The sequence below is a fragment of the Gopherus evgoodei genome, chromosome 1 (assembly GCF_007399415.2).
Source record: "Gopherus evgoodei ecotype Sinaloan lineage chromosome 1, rGopEvg1_v1.p, whole genome shotgun sequence".
Taxonomy (NCBI): Eukaryota; Metazoa; Chordata; order Testudines; family Testudinidae; genus Gopherus; species Gopherus evgoodei.
This window is the reverse complement of record NC_044322.1, coordinates 339,076,599-339,094,782: the sequence shown is the minus strand read 5'-3', so window position 1 is coordinate 339,094,782 and position 18,184 is coordinate 339,076,599. Positions and strand designations below refer to the sequence as shown.

The 18,184-nt window shown below is 43.9% G+C and overlaps 1 long non-coding RNA gene and 1 pseudogene across 1 annotated transcript; one reads left to right on the top strand and one right to left on the bottom strand.

Moving 5' to 3' along the window:
* The first annotated feature begins 2,875 nt into the window (after window positions 1–2,875).
* LOC115645358 overlaps window positions 2,876–18,184 on the top strand; it is a 37,603-nt pseudogene continuing 22,294 nt past the window's right edge.
* On the bottom strand, window positions 4,846–11,944 carry LOC115645470. Its single transcript, XR_003998757.1, has 3 exons — window positions 11,934–11,944; window positions 9,932–9,937; window positions 4,846–4,924 (listed from the first exon to the last, which is right to left on the bottom strand). It is a non-coding gene; the product is annotated as an uncharacterized LOC115645470 (long non-coding RNA).

The following is an 18,184-nucleotide window of genomic DNA, read 5'->3' as shown; positions in this document are numbered from 1 at the left end:
AACAGTAATCTTGCTGGATCAAAGACTACATTTAGCACTTGTGACAATACCTTAAGGCAGTGGCTTTCAAAGTTGTGCTCTGTGAAGCACTTCTAGATGGTCTTGTGAGCTAAGTCTGTCACAGCAAGAAGCAGTCCTATTGTTCTTGAAAGTTTCATAGATGTTGTATTTTTACAGAATATCAGGATTGGGAGGAATCTCAGGAGGTCATCTAGTCCAACGCTTTGCTCAAAGCAGGACCTACCCCCAGACAGATTTTTGCCCCAGATGCCTAAATGGCCTGTTTAAGGATTGAGCTCATAACCCTGGGTTTTACAAGCCAATGCTCAAACCACTGAGCTATCAGGCCTTGTCTACACTGATACTTTACAGCGCTGCAACTTTTTTGCTCAGAGCTGAGTGCTGCAAGTTTCAACACTGTAAAGTGCCAGTGTAGACAGTGCATTAGTGCTGAGAGCCGCACTCCCAGTGCTGGGAGCTGCTTCCCTTGTGGAAGTGTTTTTTGTTTTGTTTTTTACAGCACTGGGAGAGCTCAGTGCTTTAACATTGCTAGTGAAGACATGCCCTCACTTATCTGTTCAAGCAGCGCTCCTGTGTGCCTGTGCTTATTTGGGTTAATGGACAGATATTAAAATTCTGGTAATAAGAAAAACTTCCTGTCTGGTGAGTATATTAAAAATACCAAAATACAAATATCTAGACGTATGGAACCAGGCTGCCAAGTGACCCATAACAGAGGAACTGCCATATTGGATCAGATCAGTGGTCCATCTTGTCCAGTTCCTGTCCCACAAGTGGTCAATACCAGCTGCTTTTGAGGAATCAAATGTCTGGAATGCCCTGTGCACAGAAGAAGTTTCTTCCTAATAAATCATAGAATCAGAGAATATCACGGTTGGAAGGTACCTCAGGAGATCATCTAGTCCAACTCCCTGCTCAAATCAGGGCAGAAGGCTGGGGGCCTGGGGGAGTTCAGGGGTCAGTGCACAGGGCTGGAGGGTGTGGGGGGTGCAGGGCAGAAGGCTGGGTGTGTGAGGGGGTTCAAGGGTCAGGGCAGAGGGCTGGGGGTGTGCGTGGGGTTCAGGGGTCAGGGCAGAGGGCAGTGGGGGTGCAGGGCAGAAGCCTTGTATGGGGGTGGGGTTCAGGGTTCAGGGCAGAGGGCTGGGGTGCTCAGCTCATGGGGGTGCTCCCAGCCCCCTACCCTGAGCGGCTCATGGCAGGGGGCTGGAAAGGATATGCCCCATCCCATCCCCTTCCCCAAGGCCCCGTCTGTACCTCTTCCCTGTCTCCTCTACAGAGAAGCGAGCTCACTGCCACTCTTCCCCACCCTCTCCCTTGCAAGGACCATCAGCTGACTGGCGCAGGGAAGGAGAGGGGGAGGGGCAGGAAAGCACCACGCTGGGGGAAGAAGCAGGGGAGAGGGGAAGCTTGGCTGCTGTAGGACCGTCAGGGGAGAGCCGTGGGTGTGGGGGCTGAGTACGGCTCAGGGATGGGACTGTGGCAGGCAGCGGGATGGGACTGTGGCAGGCAGCAGCATGCCACTCAAAATTGGCTTGCATGCCATAGCTTGCCAACCCCTGGACTAAATAAAACAAAGCAATGACATTCATCATCCAGGACCACTGTTGTTGTTTGGGGTGGGGGGTTCAATTTTCCGGGGAATGGCTTCCATAGTGTGTATATTAGGGGCAGGCAACCTATGGCATGCATGCCAAAGGCAGCACGCAAGCTGATTTTCAGTGGCACTCACACTGCCTGAGTCCTTGCCACCAGTCTGGGGGGCTCTGCATTTTAATTTAATTTTAAATGAAGCTTCTTAAACATTTTAAAAACCTTATTTACTTGACATACAACAACAGTTTAGTTATATATTATAGACCAGGGTTTCTCAAACAGGGGTCACTGCTTCTGTAGGGAAAGCCCCTGGTAGGCCAGGCCGGTGTGTTTTGCGGCTCCCTCTGGCCGCGGATCACTGCTCTGGGCCAATGGGAGTTGCTGGAAGCAGTGGCCAGTACATCCCTTAGCCCATGCCACTTCCAGCAGCTCCCATTGGCACGGAGCAGCAATCCGCGGCCAGTGGGAGCCGCAATTGGCTGGACCTGCGGATGGGGCAGGTAAACACACCGGCCTGGCCCGCCAGGGGCTTTCCCTACAGAAGCAGCAACCCCTGTTTGAGAAACCCTGTTATAGACTTATAAAAAGAGACCTTCTAAAAACGTTAAAATGTATTACTGGCACGCGAAATCTTAAATTAGAGTGAATAAATGAAGACTTGGCACACCACTTCTGAAAGTTGCAGACCCCTGGTCTATATCTTTACCCTTGACCAGAGATGTTAACTCCCTCCCTTAAAATGTAAACCCAAGAGTAGAATACATCTCCATTTTTAAGGAAGAACATGGTGCTCAGTGTAATAGGAAATTGCTCAATGAGTTGAGGAGCTTTTTATTTTCATTGTTAAAAGATATGCCCTCTGGAAAGAAATCACTCTGGCATAGTGAGTTACAGCTACTATTTTTTTGTCAGTTTACTTCATTTTAATATGAAGATCTTATGATTTATAGATTGCTTTTTCCTAACTCACCTGAAAAGACTATTTGCAGATAGCTAAAAATTTAATGGCACACTATGGATTATGCATTTTCCCCTGAAGTTCTCTATTCTATAATGGGTGTAGAGCATACAAGTGGTAAAGCTAAGTTTATAGGCAAAAGAATGTACACAGCTGGAAAATAGCTAGTATTGTGATGGATTTTTTTTCAATATGAATAAACACTGTTTGTAACATTTTCTGTTTTGGTTTAAGAGAAGTTAAAATGGGTTGTAGGCAAAACTGTAGTTAGCTTAACACTATCAAATTACATTGCAGTTGACAGAGTTGTTACTAGCTCTTGATGATTGGTTATTATGAATTAAAAGTATTGACAAACTCTTGTGTAAGGTGGTTATCTTCTAATGTTCAATTTTTGGGGGATTAACACAGTGTTATTTTACAGATGGCAGAAGATCTTTATGATTCCACTATGGAATAAAATAGCAAATTATTGGAATAAGCCATTCCTAACAATAATCATTCTACTGATTGTTTTGTTTCTTGGTAAGTAGTAAATCTTTCTTCTTGTGTGTTGAAAATTGTTTAAAGGGTCCACGGCGTCCAGGGGCAATAGATAAACAGGAAGAGTACAAACTTAACGTGACTAGAAACATTTTTATATTCTTTAGATTTCAGTTCAAACACTTTTTTGGAGGGGGGCATTTAAACTTTTGTGTGCAGACTTAGTAACATATACACAATAATACAGTATTATGATGATGCAAGGGAACAAATGGAACTTCAGCCAGACCACTTCTTGGTGCCATCCCATCAGAAATTACAAGCCAAGTATGATTAAGGTAAGTAAGTAACTGGATGGTAGATTTCCAAGGGACGCTTAAGTGCTGATAGGAAGATGCTTCAGTAGGTGGCACTCTTTCTGTGGGTTGACATTGAAATAATGTCCCAGAACCATGGGGAAAAGGCAGTGTTCTATTGGAGATGTTTTTTCTAAGATGAGGCATAAAACAGGTGCTGGCCACAGCTGGTTTTGAGGGGGAAAAGAACACTGGAACCTTAGAATAGCATCAAAGTCTAGTGAAATTTGAGCTTGGGTAACATCTGCCTGGCTAAATTCATTTTACTTCTGTCACAAATTACTGTGCCTGGTTTCTGTGTGCTGATGAACATACTATGTACTGTCTTGGGTGATGGAAGTGATTCTTTTGCATGAGAAGGAGAGGTGATAATTTAGTAAAATGCTTTGAGATGAAAAATGTAATGTAATTCCAAATGACTTTAAACAAAGTGAAATTGACTAGATTTACTGTCTATGGAGAATGAAAGAAATGCAAGAAGTAAACTTCATAAATATCAAAAAGCAAACTAGACTGGAAAATATTCTTTTTAATAAACTAACTTGTAGTAATGCAAGTACAGACATCTAAAATATAAATAATATTTAAGTGCCTGTTCTAGAAGACCTCCAGAAACCTTAGCTAGATATAATGGAGAATGTCACTACAATAGAAAAAACAGAAAATAAAATAGAAAAGTGGTGGATATTTATTTTCCTTCCTGAGCTCCAACTGGAAAGATTGTAAGTGAATTTTGGTCAAACTTTTTTGTTAATGAAAGGCAGATTTGAGCTGAAATTAAATATGGAGTATCCTTGTGAAACCATAATACAGCTGTCTTAAGGCAAGGCCTGAACATACCCATAGCATAAAAGGATGGAAATTTGTTTGATCTTTTCAATTTGAATACATTCAGTATGAAGTTTAACTCCAGAACTTCGTAGAAGTTATGTGCATGTTGAAAAAGAAGGTTATTATAATGGAAGCTTGTATGTAGTGACATGCAGTTGCTTTTCTCTAAGGTGGAATGCAGCAGCAGATTAATAACACAGTCTTGATACTTCAGAGTTTAGGACAGGAAGTGAAAGTACCTTTACCTTGGAGTTATATTTTAGGTAACCAGAATTTTATTCTTGGAATCTATCTAGGAAACTAGGATTAATACCTTATTCTTTCAAAAAGAGGGTTATATGATGACCCCAAGTTTTGTCTCCAAAAGATGGCAAATCCAGCAGCAAATCATCACATAACATGATGATGGGGAACTGGTTCAATAATGGATTGGAGAGAAGAATGTGACTTGCCGAATTGCCAACATCATCCCCTATAATATCTGTGCTGCCGGGACATCCCCCATTCCAATATTAATTTAGCTCAACCTGGCTTAATGCTTATGTACACTTGAAATGCCACATCGGCAGAGCTGCAATGATTTACTGTAGACACTACCTCTGATGATGGGAGGGGTTCTGCCATCGGTATCAGTAATCCACCTCCCCTAGAGGCAGTAGCTAGGTCAATGGAAGAAGTCCTCCTCAACCTAACACTGGCTACAAGGGGATTTAGGTCAGCTTAACTAAGTCACTCAGTGGTGTGTATTTTTCGCACCCCTGAGTGATGGAGCTGTGTTGATCTAATTTTCTAGTATAGACCAGCTCTTAGTTTCAGATGCTGCTGATTGCAGCCAAGGCTGTTGGCCACTTAGGAAAATGTTTTATAGGGAAAGATGGCAAAATAACGTACTTCTCCCATACTGTATTTGCAATAGTACAACTCATCTGAAAGGATTTTTTTTATACATTGGTAAATGTGAATAAACTTCATTATGTTTGATTGGATTCCAGTAAATCCTTTTTTCATAGTTACAGTGTAAAGGAAATATAAGCATTGCTTCTGTCTGATCAAATCTTAATTTGAACCATATATGCAACACCTGCTTAGCAAGAGAAATCCTTAGGGACTGGGAGGGAGATCTATTTGTGGTCTTCTCACTGCTACCTAAGCAACTGGAATCTGGTCCGAGTTGGAGGTGTCAGAAGTCATTCCCATCTGATGGGTCTCTGATAGTGTTTGTGGAATGATATTTTGTTCTTAATGGGTAGGTACATATATCAGAAGACACCATCATAGCTGGCACTATTGCATCCAGACAGAGGACAGTGATATAGCATGGTGACTGAACTACCTAATCACTCCAGAATGATTCCTTCAGGTGGATCAGCCACATTCCAAAGGCCGTTGAAGTTGGTACTGCCACTACAGGGATTTGCCTATTCTATGGACTGAGGAGACTGCATATATTTCTAGAGTTCTCAGTCTTATACAGTAGCCTAATACACTATGACACACACACTTATTAAAAAACAAGACAAAACAATTTTTGTTTTTGTTTTCAGATGCTATTAGAGAAATGAAGAAATACTCAACTGCACATGGGACTGAAAAGGCTGCAAATATCAACCCCCATGCCTATGACCATATTCAGATGAAACTCTTTAGGTCACAAAGAAACCTTTACATCTCAGGATTCTCCCTGTTTCTCTGGCTGTAAATGTAAAATTTGCTATTCCAATTCATGGACCGTGTCTCTCATACAATAAATACTGTACAAAGCAGTAACAAGAAGATCAGAAAACTGGATGGACAGATTTATAAGAAAAGGTTGAAAGAGCTACATATGGATAGCTTGGCTAAGATAGTATAAATGCTAAAGGTGAAAAGAAATTGCTGAATGTAATATTCACAGATAACTAGAAAAGGAAAATTTGGTGTGACTGTTAGGAGAAACATCTCAGTCAGGAAGTTATTTGGCAGTAGGTGTTTCCATGGGGAAGTTGTAGGAGCCCAATCTTGAGACTTTAAATCTATACTAGATAGGATAATAGAAAATGTATTTTAAGGAACAAACTTGGACTTGCAGTGAGATGGGACTAGATAATCTAGTTTTTTCATCTCTGACTTCTATAACTGTTGATTTCCTTCTTGGAATTTGTCAGTTATGAGTATTTTTTTAACTGCAGATTTGCAGAAAATAAGTTACAGCACCATTAAAATAATCCTAGTAGCCAGCATGTTGGTATCAGGAACCTAGGTTCTCAAGTCTAACTGGACTGTTTCACTGAAGCTCAGCAAGAGTGTGGATCCTTAAGAGCAATATTCCCAGCCTCCGAGGCATATGCTTGGCTGTTGAGCACTTTTTGAGAGATGGCTAACCACTACATCCTTTTCAGCAGGTTTAAGTGGTTATGCAACTAATAACACAGATCAGTATAAATTTTTAAGTGAATATCTATGTTAACAATAGTAGCTAGCCCATTTATGTTAAGGAAAGATAGGCAGAGCTACCTAGATTTAAAGACCCACCCACTCAATCAAGGGAAGGGGCCATAGGATGAAGGATCAACTAATTCCATGGGACAAATAATGAAAAGAACAAGAGTGCATGTCCTTGGTTTAAAACAAAGGCAACAGATGGGGACATTGAGTAGTGAACCCTAGTCAGTGCCCACTACTCAATAAAGCATCAAAGGAGTTGGCATGTGCCACTGAGAGGAACTCTGGCCAAATAGCTGAGACAAATAGGTACCAAAAGTTGGCATCACAGTTACAGAGAACCTCTTTGTCAAGCTGCTTCTTCCTGGACTGATGTATGTCTCTTGGCGAGTGCCAGTAGGAGGTTGACTAAAAGGTCCTGTTACATCATGGGGTCATAGACTGGGAGTTGTTAAAGGAAAAGATGTGGAGAAAGGTGCAGCCAGAATCTCAGCAGGAGGCTGTGGAGGAGCCAGAAAAGAGGCTGCAACCTGGTGCTGCGGAAGCAGACATTCTCTAGGGTCTCTCTGGGAACAAATATTGGGTTCCATGAACTGTGCCAGCAGAGTGCCTGTGCTCACTGCTCCGTGGAGACGCTCCCAGATTATGTCCTCAGTGGACCATGGAACCAAGGTGGAATAAAAGTTGCTGCACTGGGAACCTCACCCTCTGCAGGAGGTAAAAGGTCTGACCACTTTGTATTGGGGTGAAACATGATAGAGAGGAAGTGGATAGTGTGGAGCATAAGCTGTTCTTGAGGCACTGTTCAGAGGTGGATTGCCTGTATATCTTTCAACCTACTCAAGTGGGGCATGGCGGTAAGAGAGAGGCCCAATTTTTGAGGTCTGAACAGTCCTGGGTTAGCAATGGCCACGGAGAACCTTTTCACAGCACCCATTTGAGATAATCAAGAGAGGCAGGAAGCAAAGCAGCCTTCACCTCCTGAAGCACCTGGGGGACACAAGGGGTGGACAGCCCCATGCATTGGGCAAGCGCCATTGGATCCACCAGTCCCACAGTTCAGGAAGTCTCAGATTCTGATAAACATTATTCAAGTCGGTCCCCCAGCACACCAGGGGAGCCATATTCACCTATGCATGAAGATGAGAGTTGTGCAGCAGGGGCTTGAGGAAGAGCTTGCCTCCCCACATCTCCACAGCGGCCACAATGCATTTCTTCGCAGAGCTTCCAGGTCCTGAGACGGTCCTGGTAAAAAAACCAGTACCTCAGAGAGAACTTGAGTGAGAGACCCTCCCCCAGGGTGGTTATGAAAGCTTCCACAATTGTTGCTAGATTGATAGCCCTATAGACTGAAATATTTTCTTTTAATTGAAAACTCTTATTTTAACCTGTAGAACACAAGTCACAATAGCACAATCTCATTACCCCGTCTTGCTTCTACCCTGCCCTAGAGGGACCACAACTAAGGATGAAAGGATGGTTAATTGTCCTTGATTCAGTCCTTGGCCTCTGTACTAAGACTATCAAGAAGGGGCTAATCTTCATATTTTTGGGCCCAACTTTGTCTTTTACATTCATTTATTTCAGCTCATAGAGCTCTATAGGTGCCTGTTTCATGATCTGGGGGCCCATTGTCTCATTTTTATATACACAGTAGTAAACATTATAGAATACAATCTTATCTCTGCAACCTGAGTGTGAATATGATATATAGTAAAAAAGTGAGCCTGTGATACAACAGACTCGTTCAGCTAAACCTATCCATCTCAAAGAGTGTGAGGGAGTGGGAAAAGATGAACTCTGCTGCATGCCTAAGTGCATGTCTATGCTACCAATTTTAAGTTGACATCCAGCTGCCACAGTCATTAAGTCGGAAGTGCATACCCACACTGTACTAGGTGGAGCGTGTCCTCACTAGCAGCGCTTGCATTGATGCTGATATCTGTATACCATGGGTAGCTATCCCACAGTGCAACTCGCCATGGGGTTTGGGGAAGGGCTTTCAGTGCCTCATGGGACCAAAACATTTTCATGGGGGGACTGGGACCCTGGCTTCAACGACCCATGGTATATCCCCCTCTCCCACATCTCAACTGCAACCGATAATATTTCATGCCTTTTTTCAAAATACTGGCATAGCTGCATGTGCGCCATCTCCCAAGAAGGATGGATCCCATTCAGCTGTGACTGTTGGGAGCATTACAAACACCACACGCCTTATCCTGCAGTATTTCCAGAGCTGAGAGAGAAGCCGCCGATGGAACATGGCAATGTCCTTCAAGCAGCCATGCTGGAAGCCATAGAACAAAACAATTCTTGATTGCTGCTGGCAGTCGTACAGCAGCTGAACACAATGGAGCATCATTTCTGACCAAGAAACAAGCACTGACTTCCCTGAAGTGGAAGCCAATCTCCCCATCAGGTGTTCCATGTTCAGAGTCACTGGGAAAACAGCCCAGAACCTGGAGAGAGAGGTCAAGGACATGCTGGCTTTAGATGTGATCCAGCCGTTCAACAGCCCATGGGCCTCACCCGTGGTGCTGGTCTCCAAAGAAGACGGGATGATCTAGTTCTGTGGGGAATATCAGAAGCTTAAAGCCCTCACCATGTCCGATGCCTTCCTCATGCTTAGGCCTGGGGAGATTCTAGACAAGCTGAGGGGGATGGAGAATGTGGCCCTGGCGTACATCGATGACATATTTGTCTTTAGCCAGACCTAGGAGGAACATGTGTCCCAGATGAAGAGGGTGCTGGGCTGCTTCAAGGAGGCAGGACTGATGGTAAAAGCCAAAAAGTGTAAGGTGGAGATGATCAGAGATTGGCCCATTCCCCAGACCAAGAAACAAGTCCAGGCCTTTAACAGGATGGTGGGGTGCTACCGGAGGCTTGTACCCCACGTTACCCCCTGAGCTGCCCCCATCCCTGAACTATGTGAGAAGGGTAATCCGGACAAGGTGGTCTGGACTGAGCAGTGCCAGAGGGCTGTCTGCATACTTAAGGAGGCTCTAATCCAGGGCCCAGTAAATCTGGTAAACCCAGACTTTGCCAAGCCTTTTGCAATGTTCACCAACACCTCAGACGCAGGGCTGGGTGCGGTGCTGATGCAAGCCGATGCTAAGGGCGGGAGACACCCCATCGGGTACCTGAGCAAGGAACTGCTGCCCCGGGAGCAGAACTATGCGGCCTCAGAGAAGAAATGCCTGGCCATCGTGCAGGCCCTTAGAAAGCTGCAGTTGTATCTATTTGGGCGGCGCTTTGCTGTGTATACTGACCACTCTCCTCCGACATGGTGGCATCATATGAAAGAAGCTGATGCCGAGCTACGGGTGACAGAGACACCTGTTCAGAGGGTGGCCAAGGTCAAGATGGGGGCTCTTAACCAAGAGAGCCCGAATTGCAGCCCTCCAAACTGGAGCAGGGGGAAAAGACCCAATTCCAGTTTAAACCCCCGGGGTATTGGGGTGGCAAAAGGGCACGGGCCACATAAACCTTCCAATGTACAGCCTGCAAGTGCCATCAAGCACAACAGACCTACGGGAGGGCATAAAACTGGAAGGGCCTGGTGTAACTCCCACCAAGGAATGGGAGAAATGATGGGTCATCCATGGGAACGTTGGTGGGTTCAAACTTCCCCAGGTCACCGGCTAAAGTGACCTCACTCAGTTCAGTCTCGAAGGGGGGACAGATGTGACGAAGGGGGACTGTTCTTACAGTTTCCTGTGAATACTGTAGGGGTGCCTTAGTTTCCCCTATGCATTTCTTAAGTCTCTAGGTGATGGGATAAGGAGGTGAGATTGTTGCAGAGCAAAGGGCCAGTGTGCATACATGGCAGACACTCTGTCTCCTGGCAACTAATGGCCTGGGCCCTTCCCCACTGCAAGGTGATAGCTAAAGGTGTTGGAGAACAAAGGAATCAGGTGACCTTCTGGCCCAGGAAAGGGACAAAGCAGAGGAGGAGGGGCTGGTGGGTGAGTCAGTATGGGGCTGGCTGGGAACGTGAAGTGAAGTGCAGACTTGGTTGTCTGGCTCACTGCACCCCAAAATGGACCCGCCTTAGGAGTCCTGTCCTCTGTACCTACAAGATCTGTTTTAGACCATGTTCCTGTCATCTAATAAACGTCTGTTTTACTGGCTGGCTGAGAGTCACATCTGACTGCAAAGTGGGGGAGCAGGACCCTCTGGCTTCCCCAGGACCCCGCCAGGTGGACTTGCTGTGGGAAGCACACGGAAGGGCAGAGGAATGCGCCAAAGGTCAGACCCAGGAAGGTGGAAGCCATGTGAGATTCTTACCCTGAAGACAGTCTGCTCACAGAGAGGAGACTTCACCAAAGTCCTGACTGGCTTTGTAGAGGGCAGTTCCAGAGCATCGCCTGGGGACTCCATGACACCTTGGCAATATGCAGGACATACTGGATAGTTTTGCCTCAATGGGGCAATCTATCTTGGTACCAGACCACCTTGCCAAAGAGTACATAAACAGAAAGGGGTACTTTTCTCCCCACTCCTGCTGAAGCCCTGAGCCCCGGCAGGCATGCCCCTCGGGGCTGAAGCCCTGAGCCTCATCAGATACCTACTGTGGGGAAGAAAGCCTGAGACACCCTTCCCTATTCTGCAGAAACCAGAGGCAACGTGTGGAGAGGGACACATGGAGTCACATGCCCCCCAGATTTTTGCCAGAGCTTGCTGGACCCACTTGGTCACCTGGTGCCATCAGGCTCCCTCCCTGCATTGCAGCTGCTGGAGCTGGCAAATGGGGAGCTGCATCCATCGGGAGAAGCATCAGCAAACAGCAGGGAACTGCAGGGAAAGCCATTGCATTTGCTGCTCTCTCCCCCCACAGCGCTAAAGCAGCGACCCCTCCCCGCAGCTCCCAGAAAAAAGCATAATGGGGGAATCACGTGCTCTATTATTCGCAGTCTGAGCAATTGAAATGAAAATTGCCACCATCTCCCTATGTGACCTTAGCTGATATCACCCTCCTGAAGGTAGTAAAGGCAGCAAGGGAACAGATGCTGCAATGATGCCAGGAGATTTAATATTGGAGTGGTGTGGGAAACTGTCCTACTATGGTGGAAGAAATAAGGCAGCCCTCCCCCGCCCCCCGAAACCTTTTGCAACAGATTGCAGAATATCTCCATGAAACTTTCCTGGAGATCTCTATTAAGGTGACCAGATGTCCTGATTTTATATGGACAGTCAAGATTTTTCAGTCTTTTTCTTATATAGGTCCCACTCCCTGTCCCAATTTTTCACATTTGCTGTTTGGTCACCCTATCTCTGTGGAAGATTCCCAGACTATCCCTCTGCACATAAACAGCTTTTTCCATGGGGCTCCCTCTGCCTCGCTGGTGCAGCCACTGGGAAGCAGATAGCCACTGTACCTCATCATTTAAAACAAAAAAAAATTATACATAGAGTATAAGACCATGTGACCCCAAAATATTAATTGGAGTTGCATACTCACCAGAGATGCCTTCCCGGGCATCAAACTTGTCCACAATGCTGTTCTGTGACTGGCTGGATTGTTCTTGGGTTTCAAACAGCTCCTGGCTCTCCGGGAGAATGGATTCCCTGCTCACTTGTCTCCCATTCTCCTTTTCCTTATCCTAGTCCAAGACCTCCTCAGTGTAGCCTGTAGTGGCCCAGGAGTCCGACTCCTCAGGGGTATCCACACTGCTCTTTGGGGTTGTGGGGTTGTCGATGGGAATCGCATGTAGCTTGTTGTAAAAGCAGCATGTCTGCGCTGCAAAAACAGAATGACTGTTTGCCTCTCTTTTCTTCTGGTACACCTGCTGAAGGCCCTAGTGCAGCCCTTGTCCCCTGTACCACATGCAATCTTTTTGTAGTTGTCTGGATCAGAGCTGTGCCTGTACAGACTGTTCTTCACACAGACCAATAAGATCCACCACCTCCTGTGTACTCCAGGCTGGAGCGTGTTTGGGACATTGAATCACCATGATCCACTTGGCTGATGAGCTCTCCACACTGAACAGACAGGAAATGGGAATTCAAAAGTTCTTGGTGCTTTAACAGGAGATGTGCTGTTTCCTGCGTACCTGGCTGTTGAGCAACAAAGTTGAAAACGTTCACCAGAGCAGTCACAGCGGAGTATTGTGGGATACCTCCTGGAGGCCAATAAAGTGGATGTAAGCAAGGCACTGTCTACGCTGCCTCTTCATAGATCTAACAACATTGATTTAAGCACTATGCCTCCTGCAGAGATGGAGTAGTTAAGTCAATGTAGCAAGCAAGTTACATCAGCAAAATGGACATGGTAGTGTAGACACAAACTTCATTAGATCGACATAAGCTTCTTTCAGTCAACCTAACTGTGTAGTGTAGACCAGGCCTAACAGGTTAACAGGTCTGTTAATGCTTCTTCTCAGAACAAGGATGAAGCAGCTACTTGGATTTGTGAATCCAGGCAGCCATCTTACAAAAATAATTTTCACTCACTGCTGCATTTAACTGAACCTGTAACGTATTGCCGAAAGGCTCTGGTAATGTAAGGAGAGAAGGATGCATCAAAATGAAGTGGAAGTTTGTGTGTGTTCAGAATAAAGAGGATCTCTGAGAACCTGAATTATACTACTTGGACTCAAGTGTTCTCTTGAAACATTAGTAGGGAGGTGAAATTGATGTGCGTTCCTGGTCAGAATTATGGGGAGCTGTCATATTTGGATATCTTGGGAGTAGTAATCACTATAAAATTAAAAACTCTCAGACTTTGTCACACTTCTGTGTATGTGTGTGTTTGTATTTTATTATTAGTATTAGTAAAAAATAAATGTTCTAGATCCAAAATCATCAACAGAATGCATAGGAAGTAATATGCAAAAATTACAAATACATTTTAAAATGAAATTGAAAAGTGCTTTTACCCTTGCCTCCTACAAAGGTTTTTATCCCATGTTTATTACCATAATATCTTAGCACCTGAATCTTGAGTTCATGGTTCTGTGTTTCTCCTATGACATTAAATAACAGCACAAGCACCTTCAATCCTGTAAGCAATGGAGGTCCCTCCCCCACTTTTTAAATATGTGTAATGTCATCCTTTGGAACAGGTGACACTCAGAACTGGAATTCAGGTCCCGAAAGGTTTTTCACTTTTCAATTTCTAATTTTAACTATTTGTCAATCATTAAGCTTATGCATGTGTCCTATTAATTTAAGATCCTAAATAGTCTTTTAAATTTACTTATAGAACTATTTTGTTCACCTTTACATCTAAAATAAATCTTAACAGAAAGCTAAGAATCCTATTAGAAAAAGTAATAATGCTTAAATTCTCACTGTTTCTTCCTCAATGTACTGAGATGTACTACTCACCCTTATTACTCAGTTGGCAAAAGAGATGGGAATTCCGGTAGCTATGGAAATTTAAGTAGCAAATACTAACGAAGCTGCAAGAAAATACATGGAGGAGAATGAAAAGTTGCAACAGGTATCTTAATTGCCTTTTTAATTATCTTGTTAAAAGGAAATAATTACAGCAAAAACTGTATGAGCTGTAAGACCCAGTGGGTATGTCTACACTGCAATTAGGCACCCATGGCTGGCCCATGCCAACTGACTCATGCTCGAGGGGCTCAGCCCAAGGGGTTACAGTTAAAGCCCAGACTCCAGCCCGAGCCCTAAAGTTTACACTGCAGTTAAATGGCCTATTAGGGCTACTCGCCGTTGTGGAGTGATGTGTTCCGTGGGTAAGTGCTCTCTCCTTAGTCTCCACAGGCTTGTGTGGTGGTTCAGAGCATGTTTGCCCCTTCCCTGGCTGTTAGTTAAATGTCTGGGAAGGGAAAGTGCTCCAGACTCCCTTGCAGTACCAGCTCTTCCAACCTTGATATCAGCAGGAGAGGGTGAGCTGCATAGGTTTCAAGATTTCTACTCAGTTTATGGCAGCTGTTTGACCCTACCACCATGATTACCTCCTCATGCTTCTAGAACAGTGGTCCCCAAATTGTGGGGCATGCCCCTCAAGGAGGACACAGATGAATGTTTGTGGGGGGGAGGCACATGGTGGGGCCCAGGCCAGCACACGCACGTGCCAAGGAGGAATCACCATGCTTTAAGCCTCACTCTGCCTTCAGGCGCAGTTCTGTCCCTAGACCATCTCTGCCCTCATTCCCTCTCCGTCCCCAGGCCAGCCTCATCTCAAGCCCCAGCTCCTACCTCATCTCCAGATCTGCCCCCAACTACTCAGCCCAAGTTCTGCTGCTGAGGAAGCCTTAGCTGTGCTGTAATGGAAGGGGGCATGGACGGATTCCCTTACTGGTGGGGGGGTACAGCTGTAAGAGTTTGCGTACCACTGTTCTAGAACAACGTGCAAGGGGGGATATGCAGGAACTATGAGTTTCATCCCCTATGATTTTAATTTAAAAAAAATCTAATTACTGTGATACTATAGGATAGATAGATCCAGACTAACACGGCTACCCTTCTGATATAGGATATCATAGGTTCAACTGAATTGGAATGCATGGAAGACCTCCAAGGAACAATGAAAGGCTATAGGAAATGGTGTAGGAGATTCAGTAGATGGCATTATTTCCTGTCAGTATTGAGCTAGTGATAGAGGGACTATTATAGAATCATAAAATATCAGGGTTAGAAGGGACCTCAGGAGGTCATCTAGTCCAATCCTCTGCTCAAAGCAGGACCAATTCCCAACTAAATCATCCCAGCCAGGGCTTTGTCAAGCCTGACCTTAAAAACCTCTAAGTTGTTGATGGAAGTGCCATGCTTCACAAAAATAGAGAACTGAGGTCCTAACCACTTGTGATCATGAAAGGAGTATTTGGACCTTTACTGGTAGCAGAACCTCTACTCTTAATCTGGCCAAATTCCAGTTTAGACAATTATATTCTCTCTACTTAAATTTCTTCTGCAGTTGAATTTGACTAAATTTGGGTTTTTTACTGATATTTGTTTTTAAGCTACTATGCATTGTGGTGTTATACCAAATGTATATATCACCCCAGAGGTGGTTGTGTTTTAGTAGTGGCTGATGTGATTGATCTCTCTAGTTCGCATGTCTTTCTGCACAGGATTTTTGAAACACATATTTATATAGCTGCATATTGAGTGGATGTGTTTAGAAAACCATCCACAATGACTCCAAGATCTCTCTCTTGAGTGGTAACAACTAATTTAGACCCCATCAATTTATATGTACAGTTGGGATTAGGTTTTCCAATGTGCATTACTTTGCATTTATCAACATTGAATTTCATTTGCCCATTTGTTGCCCAGTTACCCAGTATTGTGAGATCCTTTTGTCACTCTTCACAGTCTGCTTTGGACTTAACTATCTTGAGTAGTTTTGTATATTGTCTCCAAATTTTATCACCTCACTGTTTACCCCTTTTTCCAGATCATTTATGAATATGTTGAATAGGACTGGTTCCAGTACAGATCTCTGGGTGACTCCACTGCTTACTGCTCTCCATTCTGAAAACTGACCATTTATTCCTACCCTTTGTTTCCTGTCTTTTAACCAGTTACCAATCCATGAGAGGACCTTCCCTCTTATCCTATGACAGCTTACTTTGCTTAAGAGCCTTTGGTGAGGGACCTTGTCAAAGCCTTGTCAAAGACTTTCTGAAAATCTAAATACACTATATCCACTGGATCCCCCTTGTCCACATGTTTGTTGACCCCCTCAAAGAATTCTAGTAGATTGGTGAGGCATGAGTCCCTTTACAAAAACCATGTGGACTTTTCCCCAACAAATTCTGTTCATCTATGTGTCTGACAATTTTGTGCTTTACTATAGTTTCAACCAGTTTGCCCGGTACTTAAGTCAGGCTTACTAGCCTGTAATTGCCAGGATCGCATCTGGAGTGATTAGGTTACATCCACAGTTAGTAGTTCTGCAATTTCACATTTGAGTTCCTTCAAAACTCTTGAGTAAATACCATCCAGTCCTGGTGACTTATTACTGTTTAGTTTATCAGTTTGTTCCAAAACATTCTCTAATGACACCTCAATCTGGGGCAGTTCCTCAGATTTGTCATCTAAAAAGAATGGCTCATGTTTTGGAATCTCCCTCACCTCCTCAGCTGTGAAGACCAATGCAAAGGATTAATTTAGTTTCTCCACAGTGGCCTTATTGACTTTCAAGGTTGCCCAACACTTTGCCTGAACGAGGCTCGTGTATTAGCATGAATTGATTTAAATCAAAGGATTTAAATCACAGATCTTAATAATGATTTAAATAATCAATTTTAATCATGCTTTGCTCATTTTAATCATACTAACAAAAAGTTGATTCTCATTGGTTGGTAACCATTAAAACATGTTGATGTGCAACTAAAGATAGCCTTTACACTAAATTTGATGTTTCTGTTTGTTAACAATACACATTTATTTAAGCAAATTTAATTGTAACTATGTGTATTTTTTAAAAAGAGACCTGTTTTCAATTTAAATAAAAATCCAATTTAAACTAAAACTGATTTTTCTTTTTTCTTAAATTTTTTAATCCACCATGTCATGTAATCACTTACACAAACATCTAGTTTTATGTAAGCTATTGGCATGCTAGCTACTTTCATTATGGCTGTTACCTGGGGATTAGCTAATTTGTTTATACACTTACAATTTAAACTTTTCAAAGAATATATTGTTTTAGGAAAAGTAGAAACAAAAGGTTTAAAATTTGTCATTTGAAGTAATCCTTTGGCTGGTTCAATACACGGTATTGTTAAGGAAGGAAAATTAATGTATTTCATCAGTGTTGTATAATATAAGGAATTTTGCCTGGCACTAACTAGTTGGATCTCTGTAGGAAAAAGTTAAGCAAGAAGTCAAAAATACAAATTTTGGCAGTTTTGTTTCACAACTGAGATTCTGGTCAATAAAACCCATTATCAAAATAGAGTTATCTAGAGATGTGTTCAAGCATACCGTCAGTGAACGTAGGCGGTAACAGCTTGTGGAGCCAGGAAGCATAACTGGTTTTGGTAACTCTTAGATATGTGAACAAACTTTAAGATCAATATGTACTAGAAAAGATACACAAAATTTATTGGTAATTTGGGTAGGTGTCTTGTAAGGAAATAAGATCAGTAGAGTGGACTGTAGGCAAGTCTTTGTGTAGTCCATGATTCTGTGTTCATGGAATTTGGCATTTTGCCAAACTACCATAGAATCCTGTTTTGGCTGGGAAATCTGCCATTTTACTCTAGCCAGATGCCCGACACCTTGCATTTTCTGTCCTGCTATGTTGTGGCTGCAGCTTCCTCTTCCTGTGCCGCTTTCGCTACAAAGGGGACTGTGTTACATAAGCAGCACATTCTCCCCTCTTGCAAATAACAGAGTCAGAAAGCAGAGTATCTCTCCTGGCTCATCAGGACCTTCCTTGCATACCTCTGGAGGTGTGTCCCCGAGGGGAGAACTGTGGCAGCCCAGGGCCATGCTGGTGGGTTGCAGGTGTTAGGCAGAGCTCCGTCCCGCTTGGGATGCAAAGTGTAGTGGACTGGTTTAAGGTCTGGATTCTTGGGCACACAGTGACAGGAGG